The following is a 4,807-nucleotide window of genomic DNA, read 5'->3' as shown; positions in this document are numbered from 1 at the left end:
CTCGTGGCAACAGGTCACAAATCTTGCTGCTGTGATGGCACACTGTGGAATTTCACCCAAAAGATATGGGAGTTTTTCAAAATTGGATTTGTTTTCGAATTCTTTGTGGATCTGTGTAATCTGGGGGAAATATGTCTCTCTAATATGGTCATACATTGAGCAGGAGGTTAGGAAGTGCAGCTCAGTTTCCACCTCATTTTGTGGGCAGTGAGCACATAGCCTGTCTTCTCTTGAGAGCCATGTCTGCCTACGGCGGCCTTTCTCAATAGCAAGGCTATGCTCACTGAGTCTGTACATAGTCAAAGCTTTCCTTAATTTTGGGTCAGTCACAGTGGTCAGGTATTCTGCCGCTGTGTACTCTCTGTGTAGGGCCAAATAGCATTCTAGTTTGCTCTGTTTTTTTGTTAATTCTTTCCAATGTGTTAAGTAATTATCTTTTTGTTTTCTCATGATTTGGTTGGGTCTAATTGTGCTGTTGTCCTGGGGCTCTGTAGGGTGTGTTTGTGTTTGTGAACCGAGCCCTAGGACCAGCTTGCTTAGGGGACTCTTCTCCAGGTTCATCTCTCTGTAGGTGATGGCTTTGTTATGGAAGGTTTGTGAATCGCTTCCTTTTAGGTGGTTGTAGAATTTAACGGCTCTTTTCTGGATTTTGATAATTAGTGGGTATCGGCCTAATTCTGCTCTGCATGCATTATTTGGTGTTTTACGTTGTACACGGAGGATATTTTTGCAGAATTCTGCGTGCAGAGTCTCAATTTGGTGTTTGTCCCATTTTGTGAAGTCTTGGTTGGTGAGCGGACCCCAGACCTCACAACCATAAAGGGCAATGGGCTCTATGACTGATTCAAGTATTTTTAGCCAAATCCTAATTGGTATGTTGAAATTTATGTTTCTTTTGATGGCATAGAATGCCCTTCTTGCCTTGTCTCTCAGATCGTTCACAGCTTTGTGGAAGTTACCTGTGGCGCTGATGTTTAGGCCAAGGTATGTATAGTTTTTTGTGTGCTCTAGGGCAACAGTGTCTAGATGGAATTTGTGGTCCTGGTGACTGGACCTTTTTTTGGAACACCATTATTTTGGTCTTACTGAGATTTACTGTCAGGGCCCAGGTCTGACAGAATCTGTGCATAAGATCTAGGTGCTGCTGTAGGCCCTCCTTGGTTGGTGACAGAAGCACCAGATCATCAGCAAACAGCAGACATTTGACTTCGGATTCTAGCAGGGGGAGGCCGGGTGCTGCAGACTTTTCTAGTGCCCGCGCCAATTTGTTGATATATATGTTGAAGAGGGTGGGGCTTAAGCTGCATCCCTGTCTAACCCCACGACCCTGTGTGAAGAAATGTGTGTGTTTTTTGCCAATTTTAACCGCACACTTGTTGTTTGTGTACATGGATTTTATAATGTCATATGTTTTACCCCCAACACCACTTTCCATCAGTTTGTATAGCAGACCCTCATGCCAGATTGAGTCGAAGGCTTTTTTTGAAATCAACAAAGCATGCGAAGACTTTGCATTTGTTTTGGTTTGTTTGGTTGTCAATTAGGGTGTTCAGGGTGAATACATGGTCTGTTGTACGGTAATTTGGTAAAAAGCCAATTTGACATTTGCTCAGTACATTGTTTTCATTGAGGAAATGTACGAGTCTGCTGTTAATAATAATGCAGAGGATTTTCCCAAGGTTACTGTTGACACATATTCCACGGTAGTTATTGGGGTCAAATTTGTCTCCACTTTTGTGGATTGGGGTGATCAGTCCTTGGTTCCAAATATTGGGGAAGATGCCAGAGCTAAGTATGATGTTAAAGAGTTGTAGTATAGCCAATTGGAATTTGTTGTCTGTATATTTGATCATTTCATTGAGGATACCATCGACACCACAGGCCTTTTTGGGTTGAAGGGTTTTTATTTTGTCCTGTAACTCATTCAATGTAATTGGAGAATCCAGTGGGTTCTGGTAGTCTTTAATAGTTGATTCTAAGATCTGTATTTGATCATGTATATGTTTTTGCTCTTTGTTCTTTGTTATATAACCAAAAAGATTGGAGAAGTGGTTTACCCATACATCTCCATTTTGGATAGATAATTCTTCGTGTTGTTGTTTGTTTAGTGTTTTCCAATTTTCCCAGAAGTGGTTAGAGTCTATGGATTCTTCAATTGCATTGAGCTGATTTCTGACATGCTGTTCCTTCTTTTTCCGTAGTGTATTTCTGTATTGTTTTAGTGATTCACCATAGTGAAGGCGTAGACTCAGGTTTTCCGGGTCTCTATGTTTTTGGTTGGACAGGTTTCTCAATTTCTTTCTTAGATTTTTGCATTCTTCATCAAACCATTTGTCATTATTGTTAATTTTCTTCGGTTTTCTATTTGAGATTTTTAGATTTGATAGGGAAGCTGAGAGGTCAAATATACTGTTAAGATTTTCTACTGCCAGGTTTACACCTTCACTATTACAGTGGAGCGTTTTACCCAGGAAATTGTCTAAAAGGGATTGAATTTGTTGTTGCCTAATTGTTTTTTGGTAGGTTTCCAAACTGCATTCCTTCCATCTATAGCATTTCTTAATGTTACTCAGTTCCTTTGGCTTTGATGCCTCATGAGTGAGTATTGCTCTGTTTAAGTAGACTGTGATTTTGCTGTGGTCTGATAGGGGTGTCAGTGGCCTGACTGTGAACGCTCTGAGAGATTCTGGGTTGAGGTCAGTGATAAAGTAGTCTACAGTACTACTGCCAAGAGATGAGCTATAGGTGTACCTACCATAGGAGTCCCCTCGAAGCCTACCGTTGACTATGTACATACCCAGTGTGCGACAGAGCTGCAGGAGTTGTGACCCGTTTTTGTTGGTTATGTTGTCATAGTTGTGCCTGTCTCTATCTGTCTCTCTCTCTCTTTCTCTCTCTCCCTTCTCTCTCGCTCTGTCTCTCTCTCTCACTCTCTCTCCCACTCTCTCTCACCTGCTCTCTCTCTCTGTCTCTGTCCCTCTCTGTCTCTTTCTCTCTCTCCCTTCTCTCTCGCTCTGTCTCTCTCTCTCACTCTCTCTCCCGTCTCTCTCTCTCCCGTCTCTCTCGCTCTGTCTCTCTCGCTCTGTCTCTTTCGCTCTGTCTCTCTCACTCTCAGAAATGGTTGCATGTTGTGTTTATTTTTTGTTCAGTATATTTAAAACATTTTGTTAGAAATCTCTCTCACTCTCACTCTCACTCTCACTCTCTCAATTCAATTTGCTTTATTGGCATGACGTAACAATGTACATATTGCCAAAGCTTACATTGGATATTTACAATATGAAAATAATAAGAATCAAAATTGTCAACGGGACAACAGTAACAACAATATTTGAACATCTTGGCCATGTTCTGTTATAATCTCCACCCGGCACAGCCAGAAGAGGACTGGCCACCCCACATAGCCTGGTTCCTCTCGAGGTTCCTTCCTAGGTTTTGGCCTTTCTAGGGAGTTTTTCCTAGCCACCGTGCTTCTACACCTGCATTGCTTGCTGTTTGGGGTTTTAGGCTGGGTTACTGGACATCAGCTGATGTACGAAGGGCTATATATATAACTTTGATTGGATTTGATTTGAACAATATCCAATGGTCAAAATAGCCATACATTGAACAATAACAATTAGCATACAGTAGAGGACATATGCAGGTTGATTGGTCTGTCAGACACTGTCCCTCATTTTATGGCAGGCAGCAATGTAGTGCACTGCCAACCCACAGCTCTCTGCGTCTTCCCCCAACAGGACGGGTAGCCTACTCTCATCAGAGAGGCCATTGAACCCTTGAATAAGGGTTTCAAATTTGGGGAAATGACACTCTAATTGTTTTATATTTTTGACATCTTGTCAGGAAATGCAGCTCCGTCTCAGGTTCTGCTGTTGTGCAGTATTTGCACTGCCTTTCCTCTACAGGGAGCCAGGTTTTCTTGTGTCTACCCTTCTCAATGGCAAGGCTGTGCTCACTGAGCCTGTACTTTGTTAAGGTTTTCCTAAGGTTTTGATCAGTAAACATGGTCAAATAAATAGCCACTGTATCTCTCTCTCCTAGTTGTCCTTCTTCAATCCTGACCATGCTGTGAGCCATGTCCTCCTCTCTCTCTCCTCGTGGTCCTTGTTCCATCCTGCCCTTGCTGTGAGCCATGTCCTCCTCTCTCTCTCCTAGTTGTCCTTCTTCAATCCTGACCATGCTGTGAGCCATGTCCTCCTCTCTCTCTCCTAGTTGTCCTTCTTCCATCCTGCCCTTGCTGTGAGCCATGTCCTCCCCTCTCTCTCTCTTTGTCCTTGGGCCTGCTGCTGATGTGTGTCCTGGTAAGTCAAGGTGTATGGTCTCAGTGCCAGGAATCTTAAATATGATTTATGGTCAACACAATCCTGTCTCAGAGCTCTACGGACAATTTCTTTGACCTTTGGCTTGGTTTTTGCTCTGACATGCACAGTCAACTGTGGGACTTTATATAGACAGGTGTGTGCCTTTCCAAATCATGTCCAATGAATGTAATATACCACAGGTGGACTACAATTAAGTTGTAGAAACATCTCAAGGGTGATCAATGGAAACAGGATGCACCTGAGCTGAATTTTGAGTCTCATAGCAAAGAGTCTGAATACTTAGGTAAATTAGGTATTTCTGTTTTAGATTTTTAATACATTTACTAAAATTTTAAAATATATATGTTTTATCTTTGTCATTATGGGGTAATGTGTGTAGATTGATGAGAAAAAAAGTTGAATGAATTTGAGAATAAGGCCGTAAAGAACAAAATAGAGAAAAGGTCAAGGGGTCTGAATACTTTCTGAATGAACTGTATATA

The sequence above is a fragment of the Oncorhynchus gorbuscha genome, linkage group LG05, assembly GCF_021184085.1.
Source record: "Oncorhynchus gorbuscha isolate QuinsamMale2020 ecotype Even-year linkage group LG05, OgorEven_v1.0, whole genome shotgun sequence".
In the NCBI taxonomy this organism is placed as follows: Eukaryota; Metazoa; Chordata; class Actinopteri; order Salmoniformes; family Salmonidae; genus Oncorhynchus; species Oncorhynchus gorbuscha.
This window is presented reverse-complemented; position numbering follows the sequence as displayed.